We start from the raw sequence: 18,346 nt of genomic DNA, 5'->3' as shown, positions 1-18,346 counted from the left end.
ACGGAGCCCCGGAGCCCCGGAGAAGGTGCAGCCATCCCCCCGACTCCCTGCTCCTTTCTCCTCATAGTTCGGTTCCCCCGTCCCCAGGCCGCAGGCCTCACCCAGATGTCCCAGGGGCTACCGTGCTGGGCCAATCGCCATCACCCCAATTTCTTAGGGCCAGTTTTTGAAAACAATCACAGGCTAAAACTCAAAGGTGTATGTATTTCATCGGCAGATTCGGGCCCTAAAACAGTTAACAGAGGAAGTTATTTTGAACAGGGGGCTTTTATTGTCATTCTCTCTACAAGCCATTAACTGATTGCTTTATTCATTCATTCACTTCTTCGTTCATCCATTGTTTGTTCACGGAGAGTCACTGTAGTCTAAGGGTTAGGAACATAGGCTCTGGCCTATAACTGCCTGAATTCAAATCCTGACGCCCCATCCGTGAGCTTCAGGAACGTAATTTTTCTGTTTGTCCATCTGGAAAATGGGAATGACACCTCTTCATGTCGAGGTGACGGGCAGCGGGCTCGTACACCTGAGGCACTCGGAACGGTACCCGGCTCTGGTCCGTGCTAACCTGTGCCAGGAGATGCCAAGTTCGGTGGGCCTGGCTTCCGCCCTGGAGATGCTCAGGTCCAGGGAGGGCATCAGGGCTGCTCTGTCCACCCCACCTACCGGCCAGGACAAGGACAGGGTGAAGCCAGACTAGCCTCAGCCCCTCGGGTGTACATGCTGTAGCCGCAGGCCGGAGGCCAGAGGGGGCACGATGCTGCTTTCGCGCTGGGTAAACTGCACCGGCCCTGCCTGCCTGTTGGAGGCCGTGCAGCAGAGTGCATTCCTTTGATGACTTTCTTCTTCCCTGACCCTAGAAACATCTGCCTGGTGGAGGCAGGAGAGGCTTTTAGGATGCCAGGGGCTGGCTCTAACAAGGGCTCATCTCCCTAGGGAGGCTAGCTGATGAAGATCAAGTCCCGAAGCCCAGAATGCTGACCCCAGGCGCCTCACAGCGGAAGGCAGAGCCCAATAAGGGAAGTCACAGCTGTAAGTAGGGCAGTGGCCTGGGCTTTGTCGCCTGCTAAAGACATCCGCTGCCCCCACGGCTTTGTGTGCACCCCGGCGGCTGCTCCATCAGGGCGACAGCTTCTGATCTCTTCCTTTTTCTGGAGCTCCGGCAGAACAAGGCTCGAGTCTCATTTGTCTGTCTGAGGTGGAGGCTTTCAGAGCCAGGCGGCTTGGAAAAATGAGGTGACAAAGGAGGCCGGCCAGCAATTAGGTAATGCCCGGCTTCCTGCTGGTCTGTCCCAGAGCTCACCGGGAGCGCAGGGGAGGGCGGGCACGTGGAATCCGGGGTTGCATGAGAGGAATGACCATGGTGTGTAGGGACGGAGGGACCCTGGGAAGGAGCCAGGGACCTAAGGTCTCTGAGCCTCACGTGTACAACGGGGTAGAGAATGCCTCTCTCACTGAGAGGTAGGCAGTCCTAACCCAATCGGCACTGTGGTCACAGGTGACAGGACAGGTAGTCAGGCCGGGTTCCTTCCTTCTCTAGTGTGACTTCAGGATGGCAGCGTGCACACAGGCGAGCTAATGCCAGAGCAGCAGCCCCTGGCGCAGAGCTTGGTGGTGGGGATCCTCTAATCCCCCTCCTCAGCCCGTCCTGGGCTGTGAGCTAGGGGCTCTGTCCAGTGGCAAGGCCCTCTAGAGAGGGGGAAGGATTTTCCCATACAACTGCCTCTTCTTCACTGTGGTTTCCTCTCAGCTTCTCCTCCTTGGACAAACAAAATCCTCTGCTGACTTATTTCTTTGAATTTTCTTCCAGGCTGGTCCTCCTATAAAAAAAGAAATCCTTACCCAAGGTCCAGCCCTGCCTTCTTGCAAAATTCACTGCAACACTGTATCTTGGGGGCCAAAAATCCCCAGACGCTCCTGGGACTCCAAATATTTGAATCTCTCACTCTGCAACCGGGTACTTATTGGGGGGTTCATTTTCGTTTTTAAAGTATAGTGGACCTGTGTTTCCATATGGGGAATGAGAAAAGCCCAGAAACTCCTTGGTCCTGGGTTCAAGTTTTGGCTTCAGTATTGACTAGCTGTGGGACTGTGGGCAAATCGCTTAACTTCTCTGAACCTCAATTCCCTCATCAAATAGTTTCTATTATTGTGTCAGCAGCTCTTCAGAACAGCCTTATAAAAAAGGATTAGAAAGGCCTATTTTACAAATGAAGAAACAAAAGCTTTGAGAAGCTCCCTTAACTGTGTCCCTAGGCCACACAGCTAGTGACAGAACCTTGACTTGAGTTTGGATTCCCTACTTTTGGTACGGAATCAGGGGAGGTAAGGATCTCTCTCCAGTTTACTTCTCCAAGTTGTTGCGAAGGGCAAAGGACGTCGTCCATTCGTCTGTTTAACAGACTTTTGTTGAGGGCCACCATGTGCCAGCTTCGGTCTCATGGAACAAAGGGTTCCATAAGCTGTCAAGAGCTGGGCAGGTGGAAGGAGGGTGGGGCACCATCCTCCTGGGGGCCATTGCTGAGTCGTTGTGCAGAGGAACCCTCCCCATCCCGTGCTGTAGCCGTCCGCGCAGGGCCTGATGCTCAGGCACGGCCGTTGACGAGGTGTCTCTTTCCTCTCCAGGTCTCCCTGCCTAGGCCTCTCAGTTCAGCCTCACAACATCCTGTTTGGGAGGTACCATTAGCCCCACTTTACAGATGAAGGGGATGTGGATCCCTGAGGACAGTGCAGTTCAGTCCTAGCTGCATGTTAGAATCACTGGAAATCTTTAAAAGCTCAAGACCCAGGCTGAACCCCAGACCACCAAATGAGGAGTTCAGGGCTGGGCCTGAGCATCAGTGTTTGCTTGCTTGCTTGTCTGTTTTGTAAGATTTTACTTATTTGACAGAGAGAGAGAGAGAGAGAGAGCACAAGCAGGGGGAGGGGAAGGCAGAAGGAGAAGCAGGCTCCCCGCTGAGCAGGGAGCCCTATGCGGGGCTCATCTCAGGACGAGCCAGAGCATTCTTCACAGGGTGTCCTTGGAGGGAGGTCTGGGAAGCAAGGATTAAGAGCTGCCTCGAGAGCTGCTTGGCCAACAGCCAGCCAGGAATGAGAGCTTTCCCAGGCATTTGTGGGCCAGGGGCAGTGTTTCCCCAGGGTGGGGCTCAGCGTAGTGCCTAGACTGTGGTACAGCTCAGTCGATCCCTGCCTGGAAATAGTATTCTTTGTGCGTTTCTTCCCTTCCCACACCCCGCCCCTGCCCCCCAGCTCTTTGTGAGGAGCTTCTCTCCAAGTCTGCTGCCTCAGAAGTCGGGGTTTTTAAATGTTCAAAACAGGCCTTCGAGAATTATCTTAGCAGGCTTGAACTACCCTAACAAAATACCATAGACTGGGTGACTTCAACAGCAGAGACTTCTTTTCTTTCTTTCTTTCTTTTTTTTTTTTTTTAAGATTTTATTTATTTGACAGAGAGAGACACAGCGAGAGAGGGAACACAAGCAGGGAGAGTGGGAGAGGGAGAAGCAGGCTCCCGGGGGAGCAGAGAGCTGGATGCAGGGCTTGATCCCAGGACCCTGGGACCATGACCTGAGCCAAAGGCAGATGCTTAACGACTGAGCCACCCAGGTGCCCCCAGAGACTTCTTTTCTTACAGTTCTGGAGCCTGGAAGCCCAATATCAAGGTGGCAGCAGGTCAGTGTCTGGTGAGAACCCTCTTCTTGCCTCGCGGATGGCAAATTTCTGTTGTATCTCACGTGGCAGAGAGAGAGAGTAAGCTCTCTGGTCTCTTCGTGTAAGGACACTAATCTCCCCTAACCCTAACTATCTCCCGAATGCCCCACTCCCAAATACAAAATCACAGGGGGGTTCAGGCTCCAACACGGGAACTTGGGGTGGGGGAGGGGCACAATTCAGTCCATAGCATTTGTGTCCTTCTTACGTGCAAAACATGTCCATTCTATCCCAGCAGCTCCCCACCCTTGCCTCATTCCAGCAGCAACTCTAAAGTCTAAAGTTTAAAGTCTCATCAACGAACCGTCTAAATCAATATGAGTAACTCAAGATATGATTCACTCTGAGGCAATATTCTTCAGCTGTGAACCTGTGAAACCATATGCGTTATGGACTTCCAATATACACCAGTAGGACAGACACAGGGTGGGCATTCCCATTCCGAAAGGGAGAAGTAGGAAAGGAGGAGGGGGTAATGGATCCCAAGCAAGCCCCAAAGTTAGCAAGGCAATTGCCACTAGATCTTAAAGCTCAAGAATAATCCCTCTTTGGTTCAATGCTCTGCCTTCCAGACCCAGTGGTCCCATCTCTGCGGCTCTGCCAAGTGGGGGTGGGAGGCTTCCTGCAAGGGGATGGCCTAATAATCTCTGAACTGCCTATAGGGTCCTTCTTCCTTTTCCTTGAAGAATAGTGCACATTGCAGCCAAAGAGCCCTGTGCTCTGGTCCTGCAGCATACGAGAACTTTGATGCCTTTCCTGCATTCTGTCCTGCTTTCTCTTGTTCCCTCAGTTCAAACGGGCAGTGTCTTTGCCGGTATAACCCCTCCGCTTGCCTGGCTCCCACTGAGCTGGCTGGTTAGATCTGTGCGCACACCCGTGTTATCAAATGGTTGTTTAGCCACACCCTTCATGTTCAATTCTAAGCACGCTTTCTCATCTTCTTGCAATGATGCCAGACTGAAACGTTCCTAAACCGCCAAGCTCTGGTTCCATTTTGCTTAACAATTCCTTCTTTAATTCCTGTCTTTCCTTTTGCATTTTAGTCTAAGGATTCAGGAGATACCCAGCGGCTCCCTCAACACTTTGCTTTGAGATCTCCTCAGCTAAATATTAAATTTCACAGCTCACAACGTCCACCTTCCACAAAACACCAGAACACAACTCAGCCAAGCTCTTTGCCAGTTTACAACAAGGATCACCTTTTCTCCAGTTTCCAATAACACGTTCATTGCTTACATCTGAGCCCTTACCAGGATTGCCCACGAGGCCCGTATTTCTAGCATGCACCTCAAACTTCAGTGTGAGAAGAGTGACCACACATGAGACCATCAGAGCCAGGCTGCCATGCAGGAGACCAGTCGACGGGCAGAGGCTGAGCCTGCAAACCATTTTCCTGCATTTGGTGCACCGCTAGCTCCTGGGCAGTGAGCCACATCAGTGTCCATCCCTCCCGCTGGATGGGCCTCTCTCGAAGCCTGCTGCAGGTCATCAGGGGACTCGATGCTAGCTTGTACTGAAGTCTTTTCCAAAGCCCCTCTAAGCTGTCCTCTATAAACACCACTTTTCAAAGGCCCGGCAGAGTAGCAAGCTTTCTGGTAGAAGGAGCCTTTGCACCCAGAATCGGGGTGCTGATGGGAAGGAAGAATCTCAGCATTGCTGCGTTGGTGGGTCAGGAGAGTGGGGAACCCCCCTCCCCCATCTCATGTACTACATGTAACTGGCAGCACAGTACGGCAGTCTGGTACCCAGGCCTCGAAACCAGAATGCGGCCCACACGTGCCGGCCTTGCCCCTTGCTGGCAGTGGGACCTCCATGTCTCTGTTCCAGTTTCTTCTCCTGAGAGAGGGAGATGATGATAATTCCCGTCTCATGGAAGGGTGATAAGAATTTCATTCATTTAAGTAAAGTGTTGACACTAGTTTATGGCACATAATAACTGCTCAAGAAAAAAGTCCGCCATGATGGTGCACTGATGCAAACATGCGCAGTTAGTCTGACAGCCAGTCAGGAGCGAGGAGGCAGTGAAGAGGTGTGATCAAGAGGGAGGGCGGAGGCGGACGTTGAGAAGGGGTGACCGTGGTTTCTAGCCTCTCTGAGCCTCAGTTTCCTCATTTGTAAAATGGGAATTACGTAAGATAACACTTGCAAATCTTTCATCCAGTAGTATAAAATAAATATTCGCAATTACATTTTTCAGATAAGGAAATTGGAGGCACAAAGAAGTTAGAAACTTGCCCAAGGTTACCAGCTAATAAGTGGGAAAGCTGAGATGTAAGCCAAGGTCATTTGCCTTCACTGTAGAAAACAGAATTTGTTTCTGTTTTTGTTTTTGTTTTCATTATGGGCTGTTAACATGATAACATTTGCCAACCAAGGGATTAAATTTATTCCTAAACCTAATTTTCAGTATATTTTTTTCTTTTTGTGATAGATGAGCAGCCTTTAAAGTAGAGATGATCTAAAAATCCATTTGAGCTGACATCTATCTAGACATAACAGATTCTTCTGGGGGCTAATGCCCATTAGTGGTTGATTAGGATACCCAATCCACAATTACCAAACTGGAAGGACATCCCGTTCAAACTCAGAGGTGTAAAAGTGCCAACTGACACTGTTTATTTCAGGTGGTATTCAAGACCACAAAAGCAGAAAGGAGGGGTTGAGAAGCTCCCTGGGAATCCCTGAAGGTTGGTTTGACCTGGGCTTAAAAAGTCAAGCTTGGGGGCCTGGTGATCCTGGCTTGACTCCCACCTCTGCCAACCCACGCTAGTTGTATCTCCCCAGGCAAATTCAACTTTGTCATTCAGCAACGCCCATTTGTGGTTAACACATCTATGTTAAGGGGAACTTCTACAAAATCAGCGATTCTCAAGTGAAGACTACCAACCACACGCTTAAAAAAACATTTAGGGTACTTGTTAAAATGCAGATTGCGTGCTTTCCCCCAGTTCTACTCATCTCATCCTCTGCCAGCCAGCCTGGGGAATGTGCATTTCTGACAAGTCCTCCGGATGACTCCAGGCCGACCCGCCCAGCCTGTACCCCACATCCCAGGCAGGTGTGGGGACATGGAGCAGCCATAGAGGAACCTTCCTGAACCGTGGCACTAGGGATGTGTCGAGCAGCTTTGCCTTGAGCCTCAAAATCACGATCCCCTTGGAAGTGGCATCCTCAGGGACTGTGTGAGTGCCGGGGGGTGACCTTGGTTCCGGACTTGCACAGGGGGAGGGAAGGGCTCTGTAGCAGAGAAGTCACCTCTCTGGCTTCTGTCCCTTCTATCGCTTTAGACAAGCCGGCTTCAGGGAAGGAACGCGCTCCCCCGGGAGGGGGCCGTGCGGCCACACAGCCGGCAGTCGGCCGTGACTCAGCTGCGGCGGGCTGCCGGCGCCCAGGCCCGGGGCCGCGCCGCACGGGAAACAAAGAGCCGCTCGAACGCGCCCTCCCGGGGCCGCGCCGCACCTGCCGGCCTTGCCGCGGCCCCCCTCCCAGACGCCGCCGAGGCCCGCGGCTGTTGCGGGGCTGCCCGGGCTTTCCGCCGAGGCCCGCCGGCTCTCCCGGCCGCACCCCGTCCCCCGCCCTCCGAGTCACCCCCTCCCAGCCCGAGAAGAGCCGGAGCCGCCGCCCAGTCCCGCGCCTCGCGGCTCTGCGCCTGCGCGTGCTGCTGCCTGCGCCCCACTCGCCCAGCGCCGGCGGGGACCCCCGCGAACTCACCCGAAGCGTTTTCCAGGCGTCCGGAGAGTCGGGCTTCCTGAGGAGTCCCCCTACCCCGCGTCTTTCCGCAGCTGGTGTCTGTCCAGCCGTTCGCACCGGCGGGAAGGAAACCCAGATTGTCTCTGTCGGGGCAGCGGGTCTCCCCGGCCTCCCTGATGCTGGTCCCACCCCCCCACCCCGCACGCGTGGCCCTGCTCTGGGAGGGAACGGCAGGTCGCTGGTGGCTTCTACCTTCCACAGCCTTTGGCTTTCCCTTTCCTCCTGCCAGTGCTTCTCAAACGTTGCAGCCCCTTAGATTCACCTGGGGAGCTAAAAACAAACGGACAAACCCCTGTGATGCCCAGGCTGCACCCAGCCCGATGAAAGCCGAACCGCGAGTGTGGGACCCCAGCGTTTTGCAAAGTTCCCCAGGTGATTCCAGTGCTCAGCCAGGGCTGCGGACGGCGGACCACGGACCCAGACCCGGGCTTCTCAAACTTTAATAGGCACTGAAATCACCTGGGATCTTGTTAAAATGCAGGTTTCAATTCAGTAGGTCTGGGGCGGGGCCTGAGAGCCTGCATTTCTAACAAGCTCCCTGGCGATGCCGAGGCCGCCGGTCTGGGGGTACATCTGGGCCTGCAAGACACTTCTGTAGACGCTCCTTGTCCCTTTACCTTTCTCTTGTGTTGTAATAGAGACGATGCGGGCTGTGGAACAGATAGACAGGGGTTGGAATCCCATCTCTGCCACTCTCTAGCTTGGTGAAGTTGGAGCCCGGGTCTTTATGTGCGAAATGGGGGTGTGATAGTTACATTGCAAGTTTCTGGCAAGCTTGACATGAGATGATGTCTGGAAGGCCCCTGGTACTCAGTGAACTCTCAGTGAAGACCAGCTCTATGAGGATGGCTAAGCTCTCCATTGACCCTCATGGCAGAATCAGCCAGGAAATGACAAGTAGAGGGAAGGAGTTTTCCAGGCTCCCTCTTTCCTGTTCTCTGCCCTCCCAGGAGGACTGCTGGGCTGAAGCCAAAACTCAAACTATCCTGGGATATGGGTGGGGAGCAGAAGGGAGGGGGGCTGGGCTAGAGGGATGGAGTACACTGAGGGTCCACATGGGAGCCCTGAAGGGGGTAGTGGGTCCCTGGGAGGCCTGAGTCCTTGGGAGAACTGCTGGAAACACTGAGGGTAGGAGGAAGAATGACCGGAGCAGATGGAGAGAGTCACAGAGAGCAGGGGCCACCAAGGGTCAGGATCCCAGGAGACAGAGACTCCGGGAAGGGGATGGAGCCAGGAGAGAAGATGACTATACCTGGGGAGCTTCCCCTCTCTGTCTCATTGCCCCTCAGAAATGGTGTGGCAGAGTTAAGTGTGCAGGCTTTCCCCAGAGGCTGCCCAAGGCTGTAGCCTGTTGCTAGTCATGTGACCTTGGGCATGGTGACTTAAGCTCTCAGCCTCCGTTTCTTCATCTGTAAAATGGAGTTATAATCGCTAACTCAAAGAATTGTCATGAGAATAAGCAAGGCACTCCTGCAGAGCCCTCTGGTCAGTGGCTGACACATGGCAAGCCCTCTGAGGGGGTTGGGTATTGTGATGTTTCCCATTGGACAGATGAGCAAACTGAGCCTTGCAGAGTAAAGTCGCACGCAGGTCTGTGCTCCCCTCTCTCCATCACATAGGACAAAATCACACAGGGGTTTTTTAAGCTCCCTAGATGATTCTAAGGGGCAGCGACCTTTGAGAACCACTGGTAGAAGGCGGGGAAGCTGAAGGCCGTGGAAGGCAGCAGCCACCAGCGACTTTCCATTCCCTCCCAAACCTCTTGAGTTCCCAGCAGATCAAACACCCTTTTTAAACCAACTTTATGACTTGGTAAAGGGCCCACTGTGCGTGCTTGTGGTGGACTCCAGCCCAAATATACTCCTGTGGTAGCCCAGCAGAGGGGTTGGAAGTCAGAAGCTCTGGATGAAAGCCTCCTGCCTCCCTTGGGACTGGTGGTGGTGACCCCATGCAGCGACATTGTCCTTGTCCTGAGATGTGTGAATGCTCTCTTAGGACCTGCCCGAGAGAGCAAAGCACATTTAGGATATTCTCTTCACAGGACATTGAAAGACTGCACTTTCTTTTAAAGCACAGGGCTCTGATGTAGCTCCAATGGGTAGCTCAGTAGGCAGGATTTTTGAAAACAAGCTTTCTTCTACACAGAGCCCATGGGCTTCAAGCATGCAAGGAACCTGGAGCTTAGAAGTGGGGTGAGCACTGCTCTGAGCACTGCTAGCACCGTGTTCCCTGCATTGTGCTGTGATCATTGCTTTCCATGGCCTTCTCCTCCCCTAGACAGTCAGCTCTGTGAAGGCAAGGGTTGTGTCCCACTCCACGTCGAGTTTCCATCACCCAGCAAAATGCCTGCAACCTAATCAGTGCTTGCTAAGTGCTCATTACCAATGCAAGAATAACTGAGCTGTGGGAGCTGGGGCAGGCACCTCACTTCTGTTTTCACCTGGGCCTCCATCGTTTCATGCATAAAATGGGGTTTGGGCTAAATTGGATCTCTTAGGCTCCCTCTGGCTCTAATAGTCGTTAATTTGAAATTATTTTTCATCTGGTCATAATTCACTTTATTTTTCCTCCCCAGGTACATATTCCTACATTGGACCTTGATTTTATGTTTTCTCCTTACTCAATTGGGTGGATGAGCTTTATAAAGTGAGTGCAGATGCCCTGCTAGTTAAGGCCTGAAACTCCTTTATTTTCTCACTAAATTCTTCTTGGTGAGGCTGTCCATCTGTTTTTGTGAGAGGCACACTGGGCTGATCATTCTGGGCCGATGGAGGTAGTTTTCTCTTCCCCGATTATCTTGGCAGCTTCTACAACATCTTTGGACACATCACTTCTGTGGCCTTGGTAGGGCAAACACCCCCGATCCCCTTTCCTTAGGCTGGGATTCTCTCTTGGCAAAGAGAACGCACAGGCTGGCCCAGATCAGAGGCACGATGTGGGCACTGGACCCAACTGGTCACACAGGCCCACAGAACATCATCCCCCACAGGATTAGATGAGCGACACCACCCCCATTCCCTCTAAAATACCGTCCACATTTACCTGTTCGGGCTGAGTCGAAATAGAATGTAGAGTCTAAAGGGAATCTTTTCCCTTCCGGGGAAGCTGCCAGGGTGAGATTTTCTATGATACTGGCCTAACCCTTGGATCTCTGCCAGTGATAAGTCATCATGTGTGGTGCTGTCTGTAAAGATGACCATGCCCGGGCCATCCCTGTTTGCAGGTGCTGCTCTTGTCATCAAGAGGTAGAGTTAATTCCCTTCCCCCTTGAATCTGTGCAGGCACTGGGACTGGCTTTGACCAACGAAAAGAGACAGAAGGGATGCTGTTCTGGTTCTGGGCTGAAGCCTAGTGTTCTCTGAGCCTGAGCCATCATGTAGAGTCCAGGCTATCCTGCTGTGCCGACAGCCAGCCACCAGCCTCAAGGCCCCGAGGGTATCTGGTCGACCTGGCTGACACCACATGAACAGTCCTGAGACAGCGCAGCTGAGCTCTGCCCAAAGTCCTGGCCCACAGAATTGGGAGCAATAAACTAGTTTTGTGGTTTAAGCTGTTCAGTTTTAGGGTGGTTTGTCACATAGCAATAGGTAACTGAGACATCATACTCTCTGGATCCTAATTTCTTCATGTGCAAAATGGTGGGTCTGCTTTCCATCTTTGAGGCTAAGCCAATGCTTCTATAACTAGTATCAGATTCTCTCTCCATAAATAAAGCTTTTGATATCTGGTCTCCAAACAAGGGTTTGGAATCAGGAAAAGTGCCCCTGAGTCCTAGAGACCACCAGCACTGATGCAACTGACATTCATGAAGGAAAACAGAGGAATGTACCGTCTGAGAGTGTTGGCTTTGGAGTGGGACTCCCTGGCTTTGAATTCCAGTTCTGCCACTTCCTGGCCATCCCATGTTGGACAAGTTTCTTTCTCCAAGTCTCAGTCTCCTCATCTGTAAAATGGGGATAAGGACAGTGCCTACTTATAGGATTAATGTGAGGATTAGCTAAAATATTGTCCATATATTGCTTAGCATGATGCCTGGAATGTTAAAGGTATTCAATAAATGGTAGCATTCCCTTTGTTGGCTCCTACAATATTTTTGGTTCTCCTGTCCATAGAGGGCATGTATATTAACCAAAACATGACAACCTAACCTTGCCCCAGTCAATAAGAAAATGAAATTACACATTACCAGGGGGCACTCACAGCATTGGTGTCCATTCTCTTTGTAGGTTCAAAGAGAATTCAAATGAATTCTTCTGTGTAAAAAAAAAAAAAAAAAAAGACTGCAGGAGAGGGGCAGAGGGAAGAAGCTGAATAATGATTTGCCTTCATTTCTAAAAAGATATTTATGATTAGGGGAAGGATGGATGAAAAGGAGTAAAAAATTAATTTGTGGCTTTGTCAAAATCAAGCACAAGAAAGCGGCACATTGGTTAGCACATTTTTAGAGAAAAACAACAGTGGAACAAGAGAAATCAAAACCTAACCTTCTACCATCTGCCACAGATGATTTTGTAGCTCTCTACCAGAATCTCATTAGCATCTTCTAAGAGGCTGATTGTGCCACCAGCAAAACAGTGGTGGAGAAAGGGCCACTCACCCACGTGGCACAAGGTCCATCTGAGCCTGCTCCGGCAGGGAGGTAGCCAGGCAGGAACCCAGACCTCTCTCCCCAGTTCCCTCCCCAATTCCCTCCTTTGTGCTCAGGAATTCCCTAGGCAGACAAAAGCTCCGTTTCAGCAAAGAGAGAGTTACCCTTTAAAAACTCGGCTCCAGGCAGCAAGAACAAGGAGGAGGAGTGATTGGCCTAGCAAAGACAAGAATAACACCAAAAACCCACATTTGCTTCTGGTTCTGGGCCTCCTGGGTCTACTCTCTCCTGGCTACGTTTTCAAATGCTACATTTTCTGGAGCTTTTAAAACCTGGGCCTGCCAGATTGGAGGTGCAGGGAAAATGTACACCTCCACCCCTCCCCCAACCTTCCAACTCCTCATTCTTCCCACCTTGCTTCCCAAAGGAAAGCAAGATAATACAAGACTTGTTCTCAAGTGGCTTTCACCTACTCAGGAGCTGTGAAAAGAATTTAGAGCTTTGAGATGAAAATCTTGCAGGAGGAAAGGGGGCCAAGTCCAAATGATTCCCCTGGAGGTTTTAAGGAATTCTGATTTTTTTTTTTTTTTTTTTTGCCATTTCTTTAAATCTTCCTTTCTGAAGAAATGTGTGAGGCCGGAGCCTGTATGTGAGTGTGTGTGTGCGTGTGCGTACACACATACCCATGAGCACACACACACACACACAAACATACATATATGTATGAATGAAATGAAAAATACCACCCAGTGATCTACTGTCTCCGGGAAGACTGGAATCCGTAAGATTCTGGAAATCTGCTAAATCTTTCAGGGACCCATAATTCAACTGGACCTTTTACTGGGGCCAGAATCGTAGAAATCCAAGTCAAAAGGGTTGCTTTGACTCCATCCAGTAGGATTTCAATCTGGAGTCACCTGATTCCTTTGCCCCAGCCTCCTTGTCTAGAGATGTCTTAGGTCCTTAAGCTGTTTGGTGTCCTCTTGTCTCCAAACACTCTGCCCACAGGAGCTGAGGGCTCCTTTCTTATGGGGATCCCCCGAGGACTTCAGAATTCAGGGTAGGTCTACAGGGCAGGTGATAAATTAAAAATAGACCACATACGCTCTAAGTCACAAGTCAGTTTGTTTAATGCCCTAAGACCTTGGGCTGGAATTTTCAAACTTCTAGGTCCATCATTCGTGAAACTAAATGACAACACTGAATTACTTTCAGGAGAGTCTCAACCAAGGCTGTGAAACTTAGCACTAGTGGAACATAACATGAATTAGTTAGTCCTTTATGATTGTGAGGAATCCCAACTAGCTTAAGCAAACAGAGGGAATATATTGACTCCCATCACTGAGCCAGGGGCTCCGTAAAGAGGCAAAAGCTCTCTGTCTCTCTCCGGGTTTTGCTCTCTCCTAATGGCTGATGGGCAAAGGGAGGTATGTAGGCAGACAGTTCCATGCTTACGTCATCACCGCTCAGCATCCCCTGAGAAAAGAAGGGTTATCCTCCCAATATCTGTAAAGCCACAGGACACTTTTCTGGTCAGTACAGCCGGCAACCACTGAGGACAGGGCCGTGGGACCTACAAATGACACTGGGTGGGTGTTGGGATGGGAACGCTAAGGAAGGGAGGGTGGCCATCACCAAGAGTAGGGGGCAAAGGACACTGTGCCCACACATAAAAACACAGGTGTTTGTCCCACGTGCATAGAATACATTCAACAGTCATTCGATTTTTCTCTTCTCTTGCCTTCAGATTCAGCTTTTAGAGCCGAGGTGCTAATTGGAGGAATCCTGAGTCATGGTTCTGATGCATGTTTTCCCCCACTACCAAGCAATTCTCTGATTCTCAGCGGACCCTGAGTGGGTGCCTACAGCTCAGCTCAGTTCTGGCTCTGCCCGGAGATAGCATCAGATCCCACAGGTGAAGGGCTCACTCCCACAAGACTGCCCCCGCTTCAGATGTCACCTGCTAGTCCAGCTTGTCACCTGTGCTGCTCACTGGCTATAAATTGGGGGTTCCCACAAAGCCCTCTTCGGGTTTGATTAATTTGCTCCAGTGGCTCACAGGACTCAGAGAAACATTTATGTACATTTACCAGTTTATTATAAAGGATATAAATGAACAGCCTGCTGAGAGGTCTATAGCGTGAGGTCTGGAAGGGTCCGGAGCATGGGAGCTTCTGTCCCCATGGAACTGGGGTGCACCACCCTCCTGGCACATGGACGTGTTTACCAACCAAAAGCTCATCAAGTCCTGTTATTCAAGAGCTTGTATAGAGTTTAATCTGTGGTCGCCCACACCCCAGCCCCTCCTTCCCAGAGGTGGTGGGTGGGGCTGAAAGTTCCAACATTCTAATCCCTGGGCCTTGCTGGTGACCATCCCCCTCCTGAGGAAATCTAGCAGCCCCAAGCTAAGTCACCTCATTAGCATAAACTCAGGTACACTCCAAAGGGGCCCACTATGAATGACAAAAGATATTCCTGTCACTTAGGAAATTCCAAGAGTTTTAAGATCTTTGTGCCAGGAACTGAGGACAAAGATCAAATAGATTTATTGCACCAAACATGGTTAGCAAGAGCAAATGTCCCCAAGAGCAGAATAGAAGGCCTTAAGCAGGGCTCTGGCGTATACTTCTGTACATTTTGGGGGCTCAGGAGTCACTGTGACCTCTGCCTGCAGCCCTGCCCTCGCCTAGTTACTGACCTGATCCCCAAGTGACACAGCTCACTTGCACAAGGGAGAGGAACCCAAGTTCATCTGCGCCCTGGGACCTATTGTCGGAACAAGTATAAACGAGTTCTGCCTGAGGCCGACCTACCCTCCTCAGTCCCCGCCTGACACCTTCCTGGCGGTGTCCTCAGGAGCCCGCTCACCCGGCCACGCAGATTCGGAACTTTTCCCCCCGCTCTCGCCTCTGAGGCCTGCCTGAGCTTAGCCTGTGGCTCGTGGAATGATGCAAGCTCACAGCACCACGTGCCAACCGTTGTTCTAGGCACTTTCGTTATATTCGTTTATCTGATACTCACACCGCCCTCTGTGGTATGTATAATTATGGTTGTCCCTCCCATATAGATGAGGTAACAGAGGCACCGAGAGGCTAACTCATTCCCTTTAGGTCACATGGCATCTAAGTAGCAGAACTGAGAAACCTCGGCTATTAAAGTGGCGTGGGTAAGTATGCAGAGTCTGAAATAAGACCGGCTTTGCCATACCTTGTGACCTTGGGCAATTTGCTTAGCTTCTCTGAGCCTCAGTTTCCTCATGGTAAAATGGAACTTGAAATTCTCAGTATATTCCAAGACTTTTCCTCAGTCCCCTTCTTGGCCTGTACGCTCCTCCTAGGTGCTCCCGTTCAGACTTGGACCTTCAAACGTCATCTACGTGCTGATGATTCTCAAAGTTAGATCTTCAGGCTAGCGATTTCCCCTGGACTCCTGCCTCTTGAACATTTCCACTTGAATTTTTGCATCTCACATTTAGCAAAATGGACTCTTGCTTTTCCTCACCAAATTCCTTTTTCCCCCAGTTCTCCTGGTCTCGGTGCCTGGTACCACCATCTACCCAGCTGCTCAGGCTAAGAACCTAGAATCTAAATTGTATTCGTCTTTTTGCTCACCCTGTAACCAATCTTACATTAAGTCCTATTGGCTCAACCTCCAAAATATATCCTGAATTCTGGTCATTTTCATGGTTTCCATGGTCACAGATGGAGTTTCAGCCCAGAGTCTGTGCCTGGATCCCACGACCTTCTAATGAATCTCCCTTAGTCTAGCCCTGTGAATTAGATCATTTTCCTGTCTCTGCTTACAACCCGTCCGTGACTTCCCACTGCTGCAGGATAAAAATCTAGACTCATTTCCATGATCTATCCAGTCCTACTTAACCTGGCCCCTGCTTCCTCCTCCAGACCCTCCTACCTGCTCTTTCCTTTTGGTTCTATGACAGCAGGTTGCTCATCCATTTTGGTCACTTGCTACATTTCCAGGGCCTAGAACAATGCCTGCAGCATAACAGAAACTTAATATATATTTACTGTTGGATGAATGAATGAACTGCATGGGGGCCTGATAGGCATTCTCTCTCTCCTTCAAACCCACCACACTTTTTCCTGTCCCAGGGCAGTTGTATTTGCTGTTTCTTCTGCTTCTAGCACTCTCCCCCAAGCTCTGCATGGCCACACCGCCCCATCTTTCAGACGTTGACTGAGATTCAGCTCCTGAAGGAGACTTTCCTGGATACTGCCCCAGAAGTAGCTCTTACTCCCTAGGGCTCCATCATGTTACCCTATTTTTCAAGCACCTGAAGTTACCTTCTTTATTTCGGTCATATTGCCTGACTCTACCCGCCCCCCCACCCCCACCCCGCACAACCCCCAGAATGAGTCTCAATGACAGGGACCTTGTCTGTCTACTCATTGTTATATCCCAGCATCTAGAGCAGTGCTTGTCACATAGTAGGTGCTCAGTAAGCACTGGTGAACTCACTGATGAACACTTACATTATGAGGAATAAGCATATTAAAACCACCTCTTTGGAAAGCTGGAAGTTTCTAATAAAGCGAAGCAGCCACTTAGAAGGACCAGCAATCCTACCCCTAGGTATATATACAAGAGAAACAAGTACCTACATCCAGAAATTGCCTTGGACAAAAATGTTCATAGCAGCCTTATTCATCAGTCAAAACCCGGAAATAACCCAAATGTCCATCAATAAGGGAACTGACAAATTGTGGTCTATTTATATAATGGAATAAGAAGGGCTTGACATGGCTGAATCTCACAGACTACGTGTTGATCAAAAGAAGCCACACACAAAAAGGACATACTGTGTGATTCTATTTATACGAAACTCAAGAATAGAGAGAACTAATCCTGGCTGTGCCCGGTGACCCCTTTCCAGGGCAACTCGTGGGCTGAGCGGCGCACACAGCCTTTGTACTAGGCGGAAGTGAGACAAGCCAGTTCGGAGGGGAAGGATTTGCATTAACACACGGTGGAGGGGTCAGTGCGGAGACTGTGGGCGGAAAGAATGTGGATGGCCTGGGTAATTTTGGAAAGCTATGTGCAAGGCTGCCCTGGCCCAGAAGGGTCTGTGGTGCAGCTGGAAAAACACAGAACTTTCAAAGAACACCAAAGAGGATGCTGTGGCTTCACGAGGGAATCGGATCTCAAAATGCAAAGCGCACGATGAGTGTGACCCCGCCGGGCCGGAGGCCGTGTCTGCGGCAGGCAGGTGGGAGGGACCTGCAAGGCCGGCGGGAGGGGAGCAGCGGATCTTTTTCCTGTTCCCTGGGCCCTTGCCTCCAGGGCTGCGGGTGAAGGTGTTCCTCCATCTAGTGGTGGAGCAAAGCCCCGTTGGGGGGTCCCTTTCACTTCATCTGAAATATGCAAAGCGTGAACAAAACAGGAAGAGAATGGTTTTGTAATACACAACTACTTAATACGTAGTGAGGGATCTACTTAATAACCAAGAAAGCAAACTTTCCTTGATAAGAACAACCCCCAGAGGCAGCGCACACAATGGCAGAGGCCCTCCCTCCGCCCCCTCCCCCACATCTACCTTGCAGCCACTTCCCCATCGTCCATCCATCTGTCCCGTTGCAGCAATGCCTTCAGCGGATTGGGAAACACAGCCATCGAAATGAACAGCTCAGTGTGTCACCAGAAACTTTTGAAACCTGAAGGAGAGCCGAATTCAGAAAATGTGACAGGCAGGGCCGCGGAGATAAACCACAAGCCTCCGGAACTCTTGGGGATGCAGATAGGCGCTGGCCACGGCTGTTTGATTATGTTGGTAATTACATTAATTATGCACAGGTATTTACGGCGGTTTCTCTCCTCAAATACACTTTGCCCAAACTGACTAAAAAATTCTCCACTTTCTGGAAGGCTGGGAATGTGTTTTCTTGTTCTCAGTGATATCCAGTTTAGAAAAGGGAATTTGGTGAGAGCTACTCAGAACAAGTGCATTAAGCACAAGTGAGGATCCCATGTGTCCTTCCAATCATCTGTCAGCTCAAAAACACGTGCCTTCCCACAAGAGCTCCTCAACCCGAAGACAAGCAAGTAAAGGAGATGAGAGGTCAAAAGTTGGAGGCAATGGAAACTTGGATTTCAGTTCGAATCAAAATTCTGCGTAGTCAGTACGCACGGGTCACAGCATTGTGAGATTATCCTGGAGTGAGTTCAAGAGTGTAACCTATGAGCTCAGCATCTGTGGGCGTGACAAGGAGTTGGTGAATAAGCGGTTCGGGGAACGAAGAACCTGCCATCCCGAACAGGCAGCCAAGACACAAGCCAGGCATC

At 50.6% G+C, this 18,346-nt stretch overlaps 2 long non-coding RNA genes across 3 annotated transcripts; one reads left to right on the top strand and one right to left on the bottom strand.

The window, feature by feature from the left end:
* Nucleotides 1-6,571: 6,571 nt before the first annotated feature.
* Nucleotides 6,572-11,007, top strand: LOC118528034 (uncharacterized). Of its 2 annotated transcripts, XR_013447764.1 has the most exons (3): nucleotides 6,572-6,890; nucleotides 10,034-10,104; nucleotides 10,740-11,007. It is a non-coding gene; the product is annotated as an uncharacterized LOC118528034 (long non-coding RNA). The 2 variants fall into 2 exon arrangements; XR_004913415.2 differs by having other exon boundaries at nucleotides 10,034-11,007.
* Nucleotides 11,008-16,863: 5,856 nt separating this feature from the next.
* Nucleotides 16,864-17,718, bottom strand: LOC144381721 (uncharacterized). The gene is made up of 2 exons (XR_013447492.1): nucleotides 17,601-17,718; nucleotides 16,864-17,418 (listed from the first exon to the last, which is right to left on the bottom strand). It is a non-coding gene; the product is annotated as an uncharacterized LOC144381721 (long non-coding RNA).
* Nucleotides 17,719-18,346: the final 628 nt, after the last annotated feature.

The sequence above is a fragment of the Halichoerus grypus genome, chromosome 5 (assembly GCF_964656455.1).
Source record: "Halichoerus grypus chromosome 5, mHalGry1.hap1.1, whole genome shotgun sequence".
NCBI lineage: Eukaryota > Metazoa > Chordata > Mammalia > Carnivora > Phocidae > Halichoerus > Halichoerus grypus.
This window is presented reverse-complemented; position numbering and strand designations above follow the sequence as displayed.